General features: G+C 34.5%; 1 protein-coding gene across 3 annotated transcripts in view; it reads left to right on the forward strand.

Moving 5' to 3' along the window:
• LOC135837893 (adipokinetic hormone/corazonin-related peptide receptor variant I-like) overlaps positions 1-22,578 on the forward strand; it is a 104,707-nt gene that overhangs the window by 52,036 nt on the left and 30,093 nt on the right. The window contains exon 3 of one of the 3 annotated variants that reach the window (XM_065353325.1): positions 18,932-19,052. The exons of the other annotated variants lie outside the window; for them this stretch is intronic. The gene's annotated coding sequence lies outside the window, so the exon portion shown is untranslated. The remainder of the gene's footprint in view (positions 1-18,931; positions 19,053-22,578) is intronic. 3 annotated transcript variants of the gene reach the window in all.

The following is a 22,578-nucleotide window of genomic DNA, read 5'->3' on the forward strand; positions in this document are numbered from 1 at the left end:
ACGTCGGTAATAGTATATTACTTAACTGTTCGGTAAAGTGCGTGAATACCAACGAGTGTGATTTTTGCGGCGCGAGCCGAAGGCGAGCGTTGCAAAGCACACGAGTTGGTGTTCACGTACATTTGCCGAATCAGTTGAGTAATATGTTTTACTTAATTAGTATAGGTAAAGCTCTCAGTGCCTCACTGTTTAAAACAAGGCAATTGTCTTTAAGTCACTATGCGTACAAAATTACACAAAAATGTAAAAAAAATTACAATTGTAGTTCTTTAATCATTCATCTAAATGGCAACCCTGGTTTACATTCGAAGCGTGCTGATAACGTACGATTTCAAATTCATTTCTTCTTCTATTCCTTTAAGAGGGTGCTCTACGTATTGTTTGTTTACTTTTTAGCATACCCGCGGGCAGAGATCAGACATTTTTCAAACGCATTTTTTTATTAGTTGGAGATAATGAAAGTGAATAATTATGAGTGAAAACGTTATTACTGTATTGAAACAACATAATAAAACTTCGAAACAAGCTAAACGATTAAAAGATAATGAATTCAGACGATTCTCTATATTCGAGCATTCATTGTCAGTCATCACATCATAATTCTGAAACTACTGAACAGAATTTGATGAAATTTGAATATGTTGTGCAGAAATGAATTCCCGACAACTTGACGTTGCCCTTTTTTTGATTAATTTTGTTAAATCAAAGTTATAGCCATTTGAAATTTTCAAATGTCAATATCTCGAAGAATACAAAGAAATTTGAAAAAAGGGCAACGTCAACCTCTTTGGACCATTTTTATGCACAATATATCCAAATTTCATCGAATTCTGTTCAGTAGTTTCAGAATTATGATGTGATGACTGACAATGAATGCTCGAATATAGAGAATCGTCTGAATTCATTATATTTTAATCCTTTAGCTTGTTTCAAAGTTTTATTATGTTGTTTCATTACAGTAATAACGTTTTCACTCATAATTATTCACTTTCATTATCTCCAACTAATAAAAAAATGCGTTTGAAAAATGTCTAACCTCTGCCCGTGGGTATGTTAAAAAGTAAACAAACAAAACGTAGAGCACCCTCTTAATGGCTTTAATTTTGAAATAAAGCATGGGTGTTTAATTTCTATCTATCAGAAAATGAATTTCGTTTTGTTTTAGTTTATTTATTTACGAAATCAATTTTCAATTTTCAGTATTTACATTAAAATGTGAAGTGATGAAGTGGTGTGAATTTTACTGAAGTACATAGTTACATACTCGTACATACACATACAATATCGTTTATTCTAAGCATTGTTTGTAAATCAACTCTCCCTAAGAATTATTAACAGGTACTGTGGTCTGTGATGTTCTCACTTTGATAAAATTATTCAAAAAAGAATTTTACAACATACTTAGTTAGTTGATAATTATCTTTTGAAGCTAAATTTCATCGAATACCTTCGAATGAACTGGCTGAAAGTAGATTACAGACTTACGTACATGTGATTTCTTGAATTTCTTACTTCTTTGAGTGAATTTCACTTCGTTTAGTTTTGAAATATCTATCAGAAAATGAATTTCGTTTTGTTTATAATGTGATAACAAAGTGGTGTGAATTTTACCGAAGTATGTACTCGTATGTATTACCATTTATTCTCAAAATTACACATCACTTGATCATTCTCAATGTGTGTTTTGTTTGTAAATCAACTCTCCCAAGGAATTATCAACAGGTGCTGTGGTGTGTGATGTTCTTACTTTGATAATATTCATAAAAGAATTTAATAACGTAACTTGATATCTTTTGAAACTAAATTTCATCGAATAGGAATAAGTATGAGGAATGAACTAGCCGAAATCCTTAATTATAGTATTGAAAGTACAGAATATTTAATTAATTTAATAGTTCAGTTAGAATAGATTCGCTCAAAAACGTCTGAAAAATGTTACAAAGATTCACCAATCGCCATTTTATGCATACACACATCGGTATTATTGATATTACGGTAGTGTCACTGATAAACTCGCGTCAGTACCGTACTGTTGAAAGTAGCCGGTAAAGTGTAACAATACCGCTCTGAAAACAGTGCGGTACTGAGAGTTTTACCTATACCTATTAAGTAAATGAGAAATACCTACGCACATGCTTTAAATTTTCCAATCTGAGTGCCATTCCATGCCTTGACATGGCATGCACGAGCCACGACGACGACGAGAATAGTAAAATGAAAAAGCCTCGCTCGAGCGAGATAAAAAGAAAAATCTCTCATCAAAGCTATGCGAGGTAGGTAAGGTACCCTGACTGTGGTAGAATGACGTTAATAAATCGCGATGGAGAGATGTTGAAAGTACGACTTTTTGGGTTAGAAAAAAGATTGGAATGTTTGGTTGACATTTGATGGAATTTCGAATTATTGAAATATTATTAGATATTATTGTTTCGTCTGAAGAAATTCCAGTTTGGTGTACAAAGTTTAGGTAACTGAAATTATGGAATAAACTATGCGAATATTCGACTCGATTCTCGCGGTCTCAAATACTTCAACCACGTAATTGACTTCACCCAGACCGAAATCTGAGACGAATTATTAAAAATCTACGCAGAAAACAAATCACTTCCGAAACTTAATCCTCCAAAAGAAGAACCCTTCGAAGAATGGAAAAAATGTTACCAAAAAACACGACAGAAAACTTTTCAAAAAATTACTACAGGAAGTCAGCTTCGTATTGGTCAAGGAAAAGGGCCAAGGGGAGCTAAAGCCTAAACAACGGTACCTTCCTGTCACAAGTCACAACTCTGCAAACTAATAGGAAAATGTCCGAACATAATTATTTCATCTTTTTTTACCATATTCAAAAGAGTACATATTGGATGAAAGAATAAAATTTTCTCGGTTTTGTACATATACGATGGTTTAGCCAACTCCCACAGCTGTATAAAACTTTTACCCGCAAACTCCACAAACTTGTAGTTGTAGGCACCTTTTTTGCGTTATTTTGAACATTTGACCAATGTAACTTAATTGTATGGTAAGTTCTTAAATTGCTACCAAATATCGAAACAAACTTTCTCAAACTGTGAAAAAACTTTCTTCGCCTTTATCGTCGTGTAATAAATTCGTCGACTTTTTTTGAAATGTTAAAAAAGCAACGTTTTCCTTCTTTTTTTTTCGAAATCGATACAAATTACAATACTTTTTCACTTTTTAGGTAGTATATCTTTAATTCGATGTTAATAAACTCGAATTTTATTTTAAAGTATACCAAATGGATAAAAAATTCGTTAAATATTTGAAAAAATTCGGTTTATAATTTTGTAAAAAGAAATACCGTATAATTTATATTTTAAAAAAAAAGTCCTTCAAAAGGGATATTCATTTCACCGCGTTATTTAATTAAAGAAACTCGTCGGCACGAGTTTGAGGCTAATTTTTTTCTTTTATTTTCTCAAAAAAGGACGAAAGTTGAAGTTATCATTTTAATACTATTACCTTGAAAAGAAAATTTAACAAAAGCAAAGTTTTCTTACATTTAGCTGGTTTTTTTATTCGGCTCTTAAAAAGCGTCTGTATAATTAAATGTTTCCAGTTTTGGCTACCAGTGGCAAGAGAAACGTCGGTCGACATGGTAGAAACAAAACGAAACGACTTACCTAGCTAATTATTTTATCAAGCGAAAAATTACTACGTCTGGCGGATTTCGCCTCCTTTTAACGAACCTTTAAATAAGTTTATTAGCGCGGACACGCTTTCCAACAGAATCAACAACTTGTTGCAGAGGATTTTATACCTATAACATCTAATGATCAACTTTTCAGAATTATAACACTGATGAACATATTTCAAGTAAATACCGAGGGTAGGCAGGTATTATACCAAACGTGTCGCTAAATGAGATGGCACGTGAAGGATAATTCGAAATATAGGTTTCAAAATGGAAAATTCTTTCCACGTGTTTAAATTAAGAGACATTTTTCGTTTCCACACATATTTTTTTTTTTCAAAAATCGAGTTATTTATTGTAGAAAGACATGAGGAATTGTTTCTATTTGAAGTTCCCTTTATTGGAGGAATTTTCTAGTCTATTTTGAAATTTTTCGGTTTTTTGAAATTCTCCTAAAGTTGAAAGTTTGAACTTTCTAATTGAGAATTCAAATCTCGAAACCATTTAAAATTCTGAAAAAATCCCATAGATGAACCTTTCGATGCTTGATTAGTATAAGTGACTCGTTCGCGAGCGAATCGATTCATTTATTCAATTTTTGATGAATGATTCATGAACGAATTGCACAATTTTTGGATTTTGGTGAATCATTCGTGAACAAATTGATTCATATAAGTGACTCGTTCGCGAATGAATTGATTCATTTACTAAATTTTTTATGAATCAATCACGAACGAATTGTATAATTTAATTTTCGGTAAATCATTCGCGAACGAATTTTTTTTTTTTTTTTTTTTTTGACATTTTTTTATACTGGGCGTGTATAATTGCCAGGATTTTTACGCCCAGTTTCGAGGGGTTAGTCTAGATTTGGTTTGAAAGATTGATTTCTTTGATGTATTTGAGAATGTTTTCCATCTGTTTGATGTTGTCAGGAATTGTAGGGTTGAGGTCTGAAATGTTTAAGGATTGGCGTTTTGTTTTGAGGGAGGGACAGTAGAATAGAAGGTGTTGAGTGGAGATTATTTCAGAATTACAGAATTGACAGGTGGGTTTAGGAGCTTTGGTGTACAAATGGCTGTGGGTTAATTTGGTATGACCAATTCGGAGGCGGGTGATTATAATTTCCTCTGATCTGTTTAGGTGACTAAGGTGCTTCCAAGGGAGGATTGATTTTTTGTGGGTAAATAGTTTGTGATTTGTTTTTGAGTTCCATAGGTTTTGCCAATTGGAGTTTTGGATGATTTTTAGAATGTTAATAACATCATCATAGGTCACAGAGAAAATTTTAGAGGGGGTAACAGCTGATTTAGCTGATTCATCTACTGCCTGATTTGATTTGTATAAGTGACTCGTTCGCGAACGAATTGAATGATTTTTGGTGAATCATTCGCGAACGAATTGATTTGTATAAGTGACTCGTTCGCGAACGAATCGATTTGTTCAAGATCAACTTAATGTGACTCGTTCGCGAACGAACTGATTTATTTACTCAATTTTCGATGAATCATTCACGAACGAATTTATTTGTATAAGTGATTCGTTCGCGAACGTGTGATATAAGGTGCACCGGGGGAAGTCCAAATTCGGGGTAAGTCAGAAAAACTGCTCTAGCTCTTAGAGGCTTATATCTGCCGAAGCGCTACCCAGGGGTAACTTGAGGGTACTACCCCTACTTCATCACAGCATAAAAAATTTTGCGATCCAGTTTCATTTTACAGGCTTTTCATTGGTTCATTTTTAGTTGCTGTTTTGAATTTGATTTCAAATTGTAATCAGTGTTTTTCAAACTGCTTTTTACCTCAGAAGAAATGATCAGTAAAAGTGATATTATAAGTGAAAGTATTCCTAAAACAATAACGTAAAACCCCAAGTATTCAATTTTTGTTAATTTTCAATTATTCATTATTTATATCGCTTTTTCTGACTTACCCCCTAAATTAGTGCTATGGGGTAAGTCAGAAAAGTGAACATTGATAATTAGGATTCGACTTCATCGATGTGTAATACGTAGAATAATATGTTTTCGAGGTCGTAGAATCCAAATCTGGAGTTATTTTTTTTGTAGGAGTGGGGGGTGAGGCGTGGGGTGGGGGCAATTCTAAATTTTTCGTACATTATTGTGTAATATGTCGATTGATATGTTTTCGAGGTCGTAGAATCCGAATCTGCAGTTATTTTTTTTATAGGAGTGGGGGGTGAGGCGTGGGGAGAGGGAAAATTTCGAATTTTTCCTACATTATTGTGTAATATGTCGAATAATATGTTTTCAAAATCGTAGAATCTGAATTTGGAGTAATTTTTTTTGTAGGAGTGGAGGGTGAGGCGTGGGGAAAGGGAAAATTTCAAATTTCTCCTACATTATCGTGTTATATGTCGAATAATATATTTTCGAGGTCGTAGAATTCGAATCCGGAGTCATTTTTTATGGTGAAGGTGGAAGGTGAGTCGTAGGTTCGCATGGGTGGGGCCCTCTCCCCAAACGGTGATACTTGAATAGCACTCGACCCTAAAAACTAGCTCAAGATTCGAATTCTGCGACCTTGAACACATATCAACCAACATGTTACACAATATTATAGGCAAAATTTGAAATTTCTCCTCTCCTCTTGCCTCGCCTCATACCCCTGCGAAAAAATAACTCCAGATTCGAATTATACGACCTCAAAAACATATCAATCGACATATTACACATTAATATAGGCAAAATTTGTAATTTACTCTCTCTCCCCTTAACTCACCTCCCACCCATACAAAAAAAAATAACTCCAGATTCGAATTCTACGACCTCGAGAACATATTATTCAACATATTACACGATAGTGTAGGAAAAATTTGATATATTACCTCTCCCCACGCCTCACTTCCCTCTCCTACAAAAAAAATAACTCCAGATTCGAATTCTACGACCTAGAAAATATATTATTCGACATATAACACGATAATGTAGGAGAAATTTGAAATTTTCCCTTTCCCCACGCCTCACCACCACTCATACAAAAAAATTACTCCAAATTCGGATTCTACGATTTCGAAAACATATTATTCGACATATTACACAATAATGTAGGAAAAATTCGAAATTTTCCCTCTCCCCACGCCTCACCCCCCACTCCTATAAAAAAAATAACTGCAGATTCGGATTCTACGACCTCGAAAACATATCAATCGACATATTACACAATAATGTACGAAAAATTTAGAATTGCCCCCACCCCACGCCTCACCCCCCACTCCTACAAAAAAATAACTCCAGATTTGGATTCTACGACCTCGAAAACATGTTATTCGACATATTGCGCATCGATCAGGGTCGAATCCTAATAATACCAATTAATTTTGTAGATTTTCTGACTTACCCCACTTTGGGGTAAGTCAGAACAAGTTACATTTTATTCGATTGTGCAAAAGCTACGGCGACAATCGCGCTGAAATTTTTACCATAGGTTAGAACCCTTATGGAAACCTACATACCAAATTTCAGCCATATTGGTTCATTAGTACGAGAGTAACAGCTGATCAAAGTTGAAATTGTGAAAAAACGTTCTGACTTCCCCCGGTGCACCTTACTACTATGCCGTACGTGGTATGTTTAGGGCGCGCCCACATGGTAACACTGCGTTGCACTAAGGCAACACTGCGTCATATTCTCGTCAGCTAGCCATACGAGCCAAGCAACAAGAGCAGTGATGTACCTTTACGCGTCAAATGGAATAGTTGACATTTGACATAGTTGACATGTCAATTATGTCAACTATGTCAAATGAATTGGCCAATCAAAATTCATTTTTAAAAAAAGTCTAGCCAGGCACCAGGCCATGGTTCAATACATGAAAATAAATTAATGAAATAAAAAAAATGTAAAATTGAATATTTTTTTGATTGTATGATTTCTTGACTCAATTTTTTAATAAATCCGACGAATTTTTGATGTTTTTTACTTTTTTTTGAATAAATATAAGTTTGACATGTCAAAAATAGTTGACATGTCAACTATTGGTTTTTGACTTGACATAGTTGACGTCAAGTTGACGTCAACTATGTCAAACTTTTAGTTGACGTCCAACCCTGAACGAGAGTACAGAACGCCAGTAGCGTATCAGAGTGCACGCGGGTATGTTATTCACAGTTAATCGGTTAATGCAGTCATTTAAGTATAAGTTTTACTCTCGAGTGTTAAGTGTTAGTATTAATCTTCAGTTAGTTTTAGTTAGTGTTAGATACATATTATTAGGGCAGAAGAATATATGCTCTAAAAAACCCAAAATATGCGCATATTTTATGCGCTCATTTTGATGAAAATATGCAAAAAAAATTCCTAAAAAGTTGAAATATGCCAAAATATTCCCACCATTTCCTACACAATATGGGTATCATTTTACAGGGAAAAACAAAGCGAATTCAATGGTAACCTTGATAGTTTGATAATGTGAAAATTCCAGGAGGTATTTGCAAGGAAAGGATATAGAATTCAAAGTTTTATGAGAAAAAAATAAAAATTTGTGTTCAAAAAATTTCGTTTTCCAAAAATTTTGTGTTCAAAAAATTACAAAAAAAGCAAATTTTGAAGATTTTTAAAAATATTCCCTAAAAATAGGGAAAAACTGTGAAAATTGACTAAATATGCTGAAATATGCGCTAAAACAGGTGAAAATATGCTAAAACGGACATTTTTAGTCGAAATATGCTAAAATATGCAAAATAACATTGGCTCAGTCGACTTGAATTCTCTTGATTCGCAAAGATGTGTTTGATATTCCCTGCCTAATAGCACAGAAAAAAATATGCTAAAGAATATGTTCTTCTGCCCTACATATTATTAAGGTCCGATGCGCTGAGATTAGGTTCGAGGCGAGTAGGTGAGAAGGATTAGTGATCTACTCATCGCCATCATGGTTAGAATGTATCATAGAATACTATCGGGAATCTTCGTTGAAAGATACCTTTTGCCAACCCTACACCAGAGTGTGTATAATTAGTTTTAAGAAAGTGTCATATTAACACATACCTATGAATACATCTAAGTATGTAATTGTATGAATCATGTAACAGTGTTGTTAATTTCACACTCATTATATATTTCTTCTTGTATGTCTTGTTGTTATTTATGGTGAGTGTGAACATCTGTTAAGAGTGTAAAAGCAACCTTTCCTACTCACGCCCTAGCAGAGCATGTGATATTCTGGTGAGTATTTATAAGAAATACTCTAAGGGATATTTCCAGGAAACAACACAAACGATTATAGGTACCTCTCCAATCTATACTTTAAGTCATTTTACCCTCTTACAAACGAATTGAATGATTTTTCAATGAATCATTCACGAACGAATTGATTTGTATAAGTGATTCGTTCGCGAACGAATTGAATGATTTTTGGTGAATCATTCGCGAACGAATCGGTTTGTACGTATAAGTGACTCGTACGCGAACGAATCAATTTGTTCAAGATCAACTTCAAGTGACTCGTTCGCGAACGAACTGATTCATTTACTCAATTTTCGATGAATCATTCACGAACGAATTGATTTGTATAAGTGATTCGTTCGCGAACGAATTGAATGATTTTTGGTGAATCATTCGCGAACGAATTGATTTGTATAAGTGACTCGTTCGCGAACGAATTGATTATTTTGTGTAATTGTGTAAGTGATTCGTTCACGAACGAATCGATTCATTTACTCAATTTTCGATGAATCATTTCCGAACGAATTGATTTGTATAAGTGATTCGTTCGCGAACGAATTGAATAATTTCTGGTGAATCTTTCGCGAACGAATTGATTCGTATAAGTGACTCCTTCGCGAACAAATTGGTTGATAAATTAAAGAATTGACGAATTCGTTGGTGCGAATGATTCGCCAAAAATGAATCTACTTGTTCGCCAATGGTTCTTCCAAAAAATTTATCAATTCGTTCATGAATGATTCACCAAAAATGGAGGGTCGTATTAGTACTTTGTAGGAATCGTGAATACCTAGTGTGATTTCAAAGTTTCATCGAAATCGGTTCAGCTGTTTTCTAGGTTATGAGTTTTAAGAAATGTTGAAAAAAAATTTTGTTGCTCGATAAACTTGGAAGCTTTGAACTTTTGAAACATGATAATGATGACGAAATGTCCGACTAGCAGCCTAGTTGTAAAATTGCTAGTTTGATCAGAATCGATTCAAAAGATATTTATTTCACTATTATGTCAAAAATTGCCTAAAAGTTTTGCTGTGCTATCGAAAAAGTTACGAAATAGTCCAACTTTTTAAATTGCTAAAAAAAAAAGTCTTGATTTTTTCATAAAATTTCAATCGAGTTTCATTATTAAACACTTGAAACGTTTGTTTCGTAATTTTTTACATTGTTAATCGAAATATTCTGGCTTTTTTGTGATTTTTTTTCCTACTTGAAATGTTTTTTTCACGTCTGGTAACTTCTCGTTCTTTTTGGTTAAGTAACTACATTCTTTTTTAAAATTCTTTTAGCTGCTAAAGTCGTTTCTTTTTTGAACAAAAAAAAAACAAAAAAAACTGACTAGTAAATACCAGTCCTGAAATAAAATCGTAACCACACATCTTCAACTCATCATCTCACCTACATACCTATATAACGACATCTTCGATTATCCTTAAGGTCATATCCCCGCATATAGGGCGAAAGGGTAACCCGTAAGTGCCAAAATTTACACGCCATTAATTAGAAAATTCAAATACGAAAACAGCTCCTTAGGCTATGTCAATGTGTTAAACATTTAAACAAGCACACGCCAACTTATCAGAATATACACAAGTTGATACGTATTTCTACACAAAACGAAATCGATAACGACGTTTTATTAATTTATTCGGTAAAATTTTCGGCTACGAATACCGCTGAGCAGGGGGGGGGTATCTTGGGGAAGAGAAAATCGCAAACTTATTTGAAATTTTGACGGGCGAGAATGGAAACTTTTCAACAGTACGAATCGAATTTCGAATTCGAAATATACATGCCATTGAGTTGAGATCCGATGTTTGGGTTTACGCGAGTAGGTACATATTTTTGCGTTTCGAATAAATATTTCACCTTCACCCGACGACGATGGCAAAACAATGCGGCATATTTTATTCGCGGAAAATTATTTCTTCGATATTTTGCAACAGTGGCCAAAATTAGCCCAATTTCTCGTATCGATACGATTTAAATTATTAAATTTACATATTCTAAAAATTCCAAATTCGAGGATAACTCGTATAGTAGAATGAGAGAGCAGAAAAAAACGAAAAACGAAATTGAAACATGTCAAGGACGTGCGACGACCAATTAAACGTTTTTCATAATCCAAGCCCATACAAAGGTCACCGCGAGAATCTTGTTTATTTATAATTTTCTCCAAGTGACTCGTTCGTTGAGCTTTCCAACGATATAACGATTACCAACACGTCAATTTATTTCTATCTGCGGCTAATTTTCGCGCCAATGGCTGCAAATTGCCGATGATGGCGGTGTTGGCGAAGGGGAAAAAATTATTACGTTGTTCGAGTTGGATTTATCCTTCGTTAATGGTCTGTTTTGTTAACCCGTCCGAATTAATTTTACATTCGATTAAATGCCGATGTTTTCAAACGCCAAGATTTTTTTACGTTTTTCCCCTCTTTTTTTTTGGGCAAAAGCTGGGCGGATATCAAAGGGGGTATCGATGATAATGCCTGGTAAAGTGCGCATTTCGACGACTTAATTCCCAAAACTCACGCTATGTTTACGTGTGCATTGTGATAAAGGGTACCTGCCTACTCGAAGAATAACAACTTGTAATTTTATACTCGAGCTTTAAACATCTTAATGAGATAAATAATAATATGATCAACATTCAACGCCCAATACGACTGTTTTGACCAAAACCAAAACGTCGAAAATAGTTTGTTGGTAATTGGCAAAGTCGTCGCAAAACAATATTCGATGCAAAAATCCACCAATTTTGAAGATTTCAACGTCAATCTTGGATGAGAAAAAAAATTGAAATCCAGTCTTTAAAAAAAATTCAGTACCTTGAATTTTTCATCATAATAAACGCCTTAGCTGTCTAAAAACAGGATAAGCCCTTCTAATATGTAGAACATTTCAATCCCACTCGAGTTGGGGGAAAAAAATTATCAAATACTTCGCAGCTGGAAATATGAAGAAAATTTCAACAAAAAATAAAAAACTTTGATGAAAAATCTCGATATTTAATGCTTTGAAATTCGAATAAAAAATCACTAGGTACATTCTCGAATTACGAGTAAATAATGTTTCATTATTGAAATACAATTCATTACGAGTAATTTACCTATAGCATAAAAAGTGGCGTAATAAATTACCTACCTTCTGATGTATAAAACAATATATTTGTATTATTACATTGCTATTTAGAAACTTGCTTTTCAGTTATTCGTAAAAATATTTCACAAAAGCGAAAATTAATAACTTCTTAGCATCGCGTAAACGACGTATAAACGCGTTTATTAAAGAAAAATTGTCGTTCGCCGGCCGCTTTTTGCTGAATTTATTAAACAGCCGGATCTGTCGAAGTAATTTCGCTCTTTTAGACGTGAACTGAATTACCATAGCAGAAAGACGAATGGTTGTTTAAAATATAGGCAGGCACATCTTCAAAGAGTGTCGAGTAACCTCGATAAGTATATATACTTTGATTGCAGGAGACATTTTCCAGTCATGGGATAATGAACTCGCGGTGCTAATTCAAATGTATTTCGACATCAATTTCTAAATAATTTCGTATAAGTCGCGTGAAAATTTCAATTTGCATTCTTATTCGTTGAATGCTTCATTAGTGATCGCAGCTGTTTTGTAAACAACCGTAATACGGAGGACGTGAACTCGAAACCGAGCTGATTTGATAACCCATTTGGTGAAGGGCAGGGACACTGAATAGAACGTTTGTATCCAAAAAGTAAAACAATATTTAAACTCAACTTCCTCAAACCCCTCTCCCCCTTGAAAAAAATACGATAGACCACGGGTCTTTTTACTTTTTTTTTTGTTGAAATTTTAGTGGGACGAGGGAGTTAGAGAGGTCGGACTTGAGAAGTGGGTTTGTTAGACCCTGTACCCCCTTCCTCATCCTCATCCTTCTCCTCCACCAAGATGTGTTGAGATGCCAGTTTGAAAATTCGTTTGGTTAAAAAATGATAACGAAGTGCCTTCAGCATTCAGCTTTTGCAATCATCATAAAAAGTTGAGCTTTCTGGATGAATATTCATATCTGAGCTTTTGGATTTTTAATATCGATTTTGAGTCTTCAATCTCTTCCATACGACTTATTTGGTGTGAAATGTGTCTACACTTTGAGGCAATAGACAATTTTCACACTCCTGGCGCAGAACCCGCTTACCTCTCCAGTTCAAATTTTTCATCTGAGTCCTCTGGTCAATTTTAAGCTGCAACCAAGACAACCAATTATCCATTTTCACTTTCTTTCTAAATTTCTAATCCGTACCTTGTGCTGTTTTTGTGGTTTTATGGTTTTTTGGATGAGTTTTTTTTTCTTTTTTTTTTTTTGAACTTCAATTCATTTGAACTCGAATGACCGAACCCAGACTTCATTTTTGAGTCGAGTTAGTAGATATGAATTGTGCCTACATTCTGAGTTAATGGTTCAATTTTCACACTCCTGGCGCAGAACCCGCCTATCTTTCCAATACAAATTTTTCATCACAGCTGTCTGCTTAGTTTTATGATACACCTAAATGTCCCTTTCAACTTACTTTCCACACACTTACATTACATCAGAAAACTCATTATTTTATGCAATTTTTGTGAAAAAATCAGACTTTTTTGAAACTTTTTCGACAATTTTAGCAAAAGGGCAAGTTTTTTTTTGATAATTTCTGGTGATAAAGCGAGACTTTTGGGGCGATTTTTTCATAAAAATAAACGTTGGAAATTTTTTGCAAACAGAAGACAATTTATAGCAATTTTATGTCAAAAAACCGAGCTTTTTGCAATTTTTTTTACGGAAACCAGGCTTTTTTGCAATGTTTTGCAAGAATCAAAAAATCAAGCTTTTTTGGAAAAAATGAACTTTTCTGCAAAAACTGAGCTTTTTTACATAAACAAAGCTTTTTTTTTTACAAAAACTTGACATTTTTTAATACAACAACCGAGCTTTTTTTGCATTAAATGAGCTTTTGTTTACAAAAATTGAGCTTTTTTGCAACTTTTTGCAACACTTGAGCTTTTTGGCAAGCTTTTGTAAAAAATCGAGTTTTTTTGCAAATTTTTGAAACAACCGAGCTTATATGCAATTTAGTTGAAAAAACCAAGCTCTTTTTGACAAAAAACAAGTTTTTATATGAAAACCTCCCTTTTTTTGCAAAAACAGAGCTTTTTTGCAAAACTCAAGCTTTTTTGTAAAAACGGAGCTTTTTTGTAAAAATGGAGCTTTTTTGTAAAAACGGAGCTTTTTTGCAAATTTTTGCAGATCTTGACCTTTTTTGGCACATTTGTGCAAAATTGAGCTTTTTTACAAATTTTTTCAAAATTCAGCTTTTCTGGAAATTTTTGCAAAAGTTGAGCTTTATTTCAAATTTTTGCGAAAACTTTTGCAAAAAACTGAGTTTTTTTTGCAATTTTGTTGCAAACACCAAGCTTTTCTTTTTACAAAACTGGAGCTTTTTTGCAAAACTTAATTGGGCTCATATGCAAAAAACTGAGATTTTTTGCAATAACAGAGCTTTTATTTGCAAAAACTGAGCTGTTTTGCAAAATCCAAGCTTTTCTAAAAAAAACCTAGCTTTTTTGCACATTTTTGCAGATCTTGACCTTTTTTGGCACATTTGTGCAAAATTGAGCTTTTTTGCAAATTTGTTCAAAATTGAGCTTTTCTGGAAATTTTTGCAAAAATTGAGCTTTTTTGGAACTTTTTGCAAAAATTAATTTTTTTGGAACTTTTGCAAAAATTATTTTTTTTTGAAAATTTTTGCAAAAAGTGAGCTTCATTGCAAATTTTTGCGAAAGTCTTTTGCAAAAAACCGAGTTTTTTTCAATTTTATTGCAAAACCAAGCGTTTCTTATTACAAAACTCGAGCTTTTTTTTGCTAAACTTGAACTTATTCGCAAAAATTGAGCTTTTTTGCAAAAACGTGAGCGCTTTTTTGCAAAAACTCTTGGTTTTTGCAATTATTTTGTTGCACAATTGACCTTTTTTTTTACAAAAACAGAGCTTTTATTTTCAAAAACTGAGGTTTTTTATAGCTGAAACTGAGCTTTTTTCCACAAAACTGAGCTTTTTCCCCACAAAACCGAGCTTTTTAGTTTTTTTCACAAAACTGAGCTTTTTTCCACAAAACTGAGCTTATTCCCCACAAAACCGAGCTTTTTCCCACAAAACTGAGCTTTTCCCCCACAAAACCTAGCTTTTTAGTTTTTTTCACAAAACTGAGTTTTTTTCACAAAACTGAGTTTTTTTCACAAAACTGAGCTTTTTTCACAAAACTGAGCTTTTTAGTTTTTTTTTCACAAAACTGAGTTTTTTTCACGAAACTGAGCTTTTTTCACAAAACTGAGCTCTTTTGCAAAAATTTAGTTTTTTTTTGCAAAAATTGAGCTTTTTCGCGATTTTTTTTTTACACAAACTGAGCTTTTTTGCAAAATTTGAGCTTTTTTGCAAAATTTGAGCTATTTTGTAAAATTAGAGCTTTTTTGCATGTTTTTTGCAAAAACCGAGCTTTTTGCAATATTTCTTGCTGGGAAAAAATACTTTTTGAACAACTTTTGGCAAAAAAGAGAAAAACCCGGTAAACACACCGAACGCGAATCGCCGGCGGAAATCGCGGTCGCGAAAATCGCGTTCGATTCGCCGGCGAATAGAAGGCAGAAATCGCAGTGAAATAAATGAAAAATCTCGTTGCAAAAATCGTAGGCGTATCGCGGGCGAATAGACGGCGGAAATCGCAGTGAAAAAAATGAAAAAACTCGTTGCGAAAATCGTAGGCGTATCGCCGGCGGATTCAGCAGTGATATTTTCAACGCGATACTCGCGTTCTATCCGCCGGCGAATCGAACGCGACAATCGCGCTGAAAAAATTTGAAAAAAACACTGCTGAATCCGCCGGCGATACGCCTACGAATTTCGCAACGATCTTTTTAATTTTTTTCAGCGCGATTTCCGCGGTCTATTCGTCGGCGAATAGAAGGCGACTTTAGTAGAGTTCTTTTACAATATTTTTCATGCGATTTTCGCATTTGTTTCGCGTTCAATCGAGTGAGCATTCAGATGTTCTTACGCAAGCATGCAATAACGAGCAGAATGTTGTGTTTTTTTTAATCTTTTCGTTCGTGTTTATTTCAAATTGGTTTTCTGGTGTTGAATTTTGATTAATTTTTTTGGAGTGATAACGAACAATTTTTTTTCGTGGTGTGTACATAGAATAAATTTTTCGGCGATGAGTCAGATTGGAATTTTTTTATGATTATTTCTAATGAATTTTTTTTTAGCAATTTTTGACACTTTTTTGTGATTTTTAAAATAAATTTTTCACTGTATTGATTCAAATTTAATTTTTTTATTCAGCTTGGAATTTTTCATGGTGATTTTGAACTGTTTTTGATGATTTCAAATGGATTTTGTATGGTGACTTAGAATAATTATTCTAAATCTCCATAATTCAATTTTTGTGTTTTTGGTTATTTTAATAAATTACAATTGACGTTGTTGCATTCTTGTGTGAAGTGATTTACCCAAGTATAGGTACTTCATCGTTTTTTCTTTTGTTATTTCCTAGTTTGTCTTCCTACATCAGAATCAGAAAGCATTCTTCACTTAATTTACTCGTTATTTATTTTGTTTTCTTGATTTTTAATTATGTAAACAAGTAAATTACTCGTAAAATTAATTGAAGAATACGTTCTGATTCTAATGTGGGAGAAGAAACTAGGAAAAAACCAAAGCAAAACATCATTGCGATTATCGCCTTCGAATCGCCTTCGAATCGCGTTCTGATATCGCTGCGATTTCCGCCGACGAATCGCCTTCGAATCGCGTTCTATTTCAACAGCGATATCGCTGCGATTCCCGCCGGCGTATCGCCTTCGGATTCCGCTGCGGAAAAAGCGGACATTTTCGCCGGCGATTCGAACGCGATTCCCGCCGGCGATACGCCGGCTGCCAATACGATGATCGCCTTCTATTCGCTGGCGTATCGCGTACTATGTGTTTACCGGGAAGTTTGCCAATTTGCGAAAACGTGAAAATTTTTCTCAAATGGCGATACAATTTCAGCAAAAAGCAGCAATTTTTTGCCAATTTTTGGCGAAGAAATTGGAGAAGTAATATTTTTTCCAAAATTTGCCATAAAAGTGAGATTGTGAGTAATTTTTGACGACAAATCAAAAGATTTTGACATTTTGCATAAGACAGAGCTTTTTTTGGCAATTTTTTGCAAAATAAGTATCTTTTCCGAATTTTCGGTCACAAAAGTGAGACTATTAATCGGAACTTTTACCCATCAAGAAAATAATACAAAATAGAATAAACGAACTTCGCAGTATATTTTTCGAGAGAAAAAAAAATCATCGTCACATTTCAACACATTTTCCATACCCGCGAACGCTTCAAAACTAAAACCGAATAAAATTAATCCCAACAAATCGCAAAATTAATTAAGATCTAAGCTATTGCGAGATGAATTTGTGAAAATTCCATCATCTCGAATAACTCGAATTGCTCACGAACACTTTCGATATTCCAATTACAAACTCTGAGAGTCGGATCGGCCGAAGATACTCTGTTTTCTGATTTTTACCACTACCAAAAGAAAAGATTTTTTCATTTGATGAACTTTTTCTGCGTGTTAGTTTCGCATAGTAAACGTTTCCGGGTATTTCGAAAAGTTTAATTATTTATTTATAGGCTTCTGCTGACTCGAGTAGCTAGATAAGCCCACAAAGATGCGGTAATTGTTATAAAACTCTCGCTATAACGATTAAGGAAACAGGCTAGAGAGAGATACAAGCCTGGCGTAATAAAATAAATATCCACGTTTCAATGTTCGATAATAAAGTAAAGTGTTTCGCCTCTGTGTACAAACACCGGAGGCAATTTCATTTAAAATAAAAATCGACTTTAAACAACAACAACAACAACAACGGAGCAACAGAATAGCGCCGAAGATGAAAAATGGAAAAAAACAAATGTTAAACAAGTTTAGTTTTTTTTTCTTCTCGTTGGTAGTACTTTTACCATTTATCCGAGAGATAGAAAAGTTGGTTTGGTATTTACGAGAATAAACCAGCAAAGCCTACGCTTACGGTTAAATGGACCTCGAAAAGGTATATAAACGATATCAGCAGCGTACCGTACGCGGTATTACGTACACGAGAAAAAGAAGAAACCAGCACAGAACCCCGTATCGACGTGGATTCGAAATTCCAATATACTTTTATATCGAAAAAAAAAAAAAAAAGAAAAAACAACCTTATAAAACATTTCCAACTGCGTATTTCTAAACAAATTTCTTCAAATATGAATTTTTCATTACGCGACGACGAGGAGAAACCTAATGAATAAGATTAGCTATAGCTAAAGGTGGCGGAGATGGCAACGTCGTCGTCGACGACAGCGACATCCACAGAACAGGTGCAAGGTGTTGCGGGAAGGGCGAATAAAAACACACGCGTTACACAAAATTACTTCACATGTCGAGTCGACTGTTTTTGACAAATTGAAAACTTATAATATAAAACGTGTATGCTTTTCGTGTGTTTATCTCGCAAAATCGAGAATTTCGCCAATTCATTTCACCATTTTTGGTACCTACCTATACCGAACACTCGTATATTTCTTTGCCCAATGCTATATACCTCAATTCCACCCCCACACACGACTGTATGCTTTATGTTACAACTAGGTACACGTGTAAGTGTGGTGTCGAGGCTGATTCTATAAAAGAGAAATGAATTACGTGAAGGCTTCTTCGCGATTGTACATACGTGCTTTTTTTCGATGAAATTTTGCAATTTTATTTTCAAGTAGGCTACTTTGCGTCATAAATATGTATTTGGGTAATTGCGAATAAAAAACAAGTATGATCAGATGAGTTCATAAATAAAACTTTTTGAATCAAAAGCTTAGAAACTATAGTTCATTTTTAGATTTTTAAACATTTTAAAAAATCCATTGGTGTGGCGAATTCCTAATTTTTTTAATCTAAACTTCATGGTCACGTCCAAAAAAAGAAAAAAAAAAAATTAAAACAGCTCAAGGTGCGAATTATACTTTCAGAAGATTAATGGAAATGGATATTTAATTACAGCCTACGATTAGCCAAATGGTTCTGATGAAAAAATTGAACTGGAGTGGTAAGCGGATTCTGCGCCAGGAGCAAACCATTTAATCAATTTGAACCAAAAATGAAGTCAAATCCTCTGATTCCGGTAATTTTTTTACAGTTACCTCACGATTGTACAGAATAATCTCCATATTGTTTATCTTTACAATTTCGGGGGGGGGGGGGCTCGTAATTTCCACTCAATGACGGTTTTTGGGCCATTCCACTTCAATTAGACCAGCGTTTTTGAGTCATGCTCGAATTTTTCTCACAATGTCTGTACCCACTCAATAAGTAAGAAACTCGCAATCGGATTGGTCCCAGCCCACTCAGGGGGGTGGGTGGAGGGGGCTTCAATTATTTTTACATTGTCTCGGATCGAGGTATTCAACTTCAAAAGCACATTACTCCAAAGCTATGATACTTTGATGAAAGCTGATTTTACAGTTCAAAAGGGCATTGTATATTTGGAACTTTTTAGGTATTTTGAAATTCTCAAAAGTTGAAAGTTCAAATTTCAAAATGGCGCTGTAAGTGGGAGCTATCATTTAAAATTCTGAAAAAATGTTCTTAGATGTACCTTTTGATGCTTTTTCGAGATGGGATCTTTCAATTGAGGGAGAGCACCCCCCCCCCCCATCTCCTCCAATTTTGGGGAAAACTTTCAAAAAAAATCTGGGGCATGTGATATATCGAATTGTATGTTTTTGGTGACGCTGAACACGAATATGACGTCAGATTTTTGATTGAATCCCATCCATGGCCCCCAGATGGAGTTTTACTCATTTCGGGAAGGTCTGGGGGCCATAGATGAGATCAATTTGAAAAACTAAGGCTATATTCGTGTTCAGCGTCATCAAAAACGTACTATTTCATGTGTCGCATGAAAAAAACACTTTTTTGAACGTTTACCTCATTTAGGGAGGTGCTGGGGGAGGTGGATGTGGTCGAATCAAAAATCTGACGTCATATTCGTGTTCAGCGTCACCAAAAACATACAATTCAATATATCACATGCCCCAGACTTTTTTGAAAGTTTTAACCAAATTAGGGGAGGGGGTGCTCCCCTCCATCAAAAAAACCCATCTCGAAAATTAAATATTTCAAATTTTCAAAACAGCATCAGAAATCAGTTTTTATCAAAGTATCATACTAGGTTTGGAGTAATGCGCTGCTGAAGTTGAGTACCTCGAGACAATGTAAAAATATTCAACCCTTCCCCCCTCCCACCTGACCCCTGAGGGGGCTGAGACCAAACTGATCGCGGGTTTCTTACTTATTGGGTGGTAAAAAAAACTTGAGCGAATTTCCTCAGATGTACCTTTTGATGCTTTTTCAAAATATTCAATTTTCGAGATGGGATCTTTTAATGGAGAGGTAGCACCCCCTCCCCCAAATTTGGGCAAAACTTTCAAAAAAAACCTGGGGCATGTGATATATCGAATTCTATGTTTTCTGTGACGCTGAACACGAATATGATGTCAGATTTTTGATTGGACCCCATACACGGCCCCCAGCACCTCCCCAAATGGGGTAAAAGTTCATAAAAGTGTTTTGTTCGTGCAACACTAGAAATAGCATGTTTTTGGTGACGCTGAACACGAATATCACGTCAGGACTTACCATTTTGATCATAGGGCATTTTTTTGGGCCTCAAATATTCGGAGAATTATGGCATTTTTTTGGGCCTCAAATATTCGGAGAATTAGGGCATTTTTTTGGGCCTCAAATATTCGGAGAATTGTCCAAAAATGGCCGAGAAATGTGATCGGGCGTCTATTATTTTATGGATCGTATTTTCTACTCATATTAAGTCGAGTTTCCTTATGTTTGGCGTGATTTTCAGAGTGCATGAGCATCCAAACTGGGATTTTCATGGGTCCAAAAATACCTAACAAAAAATTGCCCAAAATGGTCGGAAAAACTTTGAGAATTGTGTTGTCTACTCTACGCACACATCCAGTTATAGAAGATTCCAAAAATTGTATCAGCACAATCTCATTTTTCACACATTTTTGGGCAATTTCTTGAACATTACTTTGGGCCTTAAAAAAGGCTTCGAGGTACGCAGATTCAAAATCGCGCCCAAACTCTAGGAAACTGAACTTGCGAGTAGAAAAGACGATTCCCAAAATTGTAGCTATCCTATCACATTTTTCGGCCATTTTTGGAAATTTTTTTGAAAATTTTACGACCAAAAAATACCTAGGTACTTCTTTTGATCATATTTTTTGACCACTTTTGAGCGATTTCTCGAAAATTTGGTGCCCCAGAAATACCCTATGAGCCCTACAATCTTTCAAAGCTCAATATGTCCTGGAATTTTTTCATTTTTTTTATAGGTGTAATTGGACAAAAATTGTATTCTGAGATTTTGAATTGGACCCCTGTTGAACTCGTTGTTTTGCGATCAGGCAGCTACCTATAAATTTTGTGGTGGACAATTACCTCCTTTCTTTCTTTTGAAAAAAAAATGATCGCTCAAATCAAAAAAAAAAAGTGGGTCTACCTCGTACTATAAATCCAAACAATTTTTTTTTCAAATACGACCTCATCTCAGTGCTTTTCTAGCTCCCAAATTTAGAAAAAAAAAGTATAAAGAAAATAAAGACGGTGTGTCTAAAAATTTATTTTATTTTGAAATTCGGCCCAGGTCCCTGGAAAAAATCTGGATCTGGTGCAACTACCCTTTCGTCATTACTTCTCATCGTCATCGTCTCATTTCAATGAAGAGTAATCGAATATTCGACCCTATAGAATCTTTATACGGTCATGCTCGTGAATACGTTTAAAAATGTCTCAAACCAAAGTTCACTCCCAACTTTTACATTATAGAAAACGATGGTCTTCATCTCAAGTACCTCGATAAGTCAGTATTTCCACTCGATATGGAAATAACCTATCACACGTGCTAGCTGTCGTTAGAAAATAAATTTAAGATCTCGATACACTTCTCAAGTCATCCATTTATTGTTTCTTTTAATAGTAACCTGAGTAGAGTGGTAGCCTACGCAAGCAGTGAAATCTTACTTCTATTTCGAGCAGATATGTATTCTATTTTGACCATATTTATGGCACTTTTCCGAAAACTAAACGATGCAAAAACCCGCTGGAGACTCCAGAATGACTCGAAATCGTCACCAATCGATTCAGAAGGTTGAAAATAGGAAATGAATTCTCATTTAAGTTTTGTAAGTTGATTTGATCTAATTTTTACATTTTTTAAAGTAAAAATGTGCCCCATTTAAAATTTGAAAAATTTTTTATAAATCGAGAAATGAATTTCACCAGCTGAAATTTGCTTGTTGATGTAGGTATTTGAGGTTCTCTTTCGATTCGAAATTTTTTCTGTGAGTTTAGGATACCTATACTTCCAAACAAGCAAAAGTGTAAAATAATTTCTTTGAAACAATGTACATAAATAATGAAATGTAAATTAAAACATCTATTTCAACTCTCTCGACAATAAGAGGCGATTTGCGAGCTCGTTTCGAAATATTCCCCCAAAAAAAGGGTACCTTTATTTTACATTCATTCGTCATTTATTCATTCCAAGTAGGTACGAATAAGTACTATTATACATGTGTAGCAGGGAACCTCGTATTAAAATTCGTTTGTATGGCTGAAAAAAA

This window comes from Planococcus citri, chromosome 2 (genome assembly GCF_950023065.1).
Source record: "Planococcus citri chromosome 2, ihPlaCitr1.1, whole genome shotgun sequence".
In the NCBI taxonomy this organism is placed as follows: Eukaryota; Metazoa; Arthropoda; class Insecta; order Hemiptera; family Pseudococcidae; genus Planococcus; species Planococcus citri.